Source organism: Pteropus vampyrus, unplaced genomic scaffold (assembly GCF_000151845.1).
Source record: "Pteropus vampyrus isolate Shadow unplaced genomic scaffold, Pvam_2.0 Scaffold19, whole genome shotgun sequence".
Lineage (NCBI taxonomy): Eukaryota > Metazoa > Chordata > Mammalia > Chiroptera > Pteropodidae > Pteropus > Pteropus vampyrus.
Window position 1 is genome coordinate 11060551 of NW_011888800.1, and position 312 is coordinate 11060862.

The window sequence follows — 312 nt, forward strand, 5'->3', positions numbered from 1 at the left end:
CAATCAATGATCAACTACAAAACACAAGCATATGATGAAGTCACTATATCTAGCTGGCAGATAATAGAAAAGAGAGAGAGTACATGCATTTTGCTAGTCAGAGCTCCATCATATGACCACATTTAACTGCAAGGAGCACTGGAAATGAAGACCAACAATGAGCACATAAAAAAGAAGAACAAGAAGAAATGGATGTGATTGACATCTAGCCAGAGTTCTTTTTAATACTGAGGTTAACTCACTTGACTCTTTGGTTTGTACCCCCATGGGTTTCCCAGTGATGAATGGAACAGGACTACAGAGAGATATACC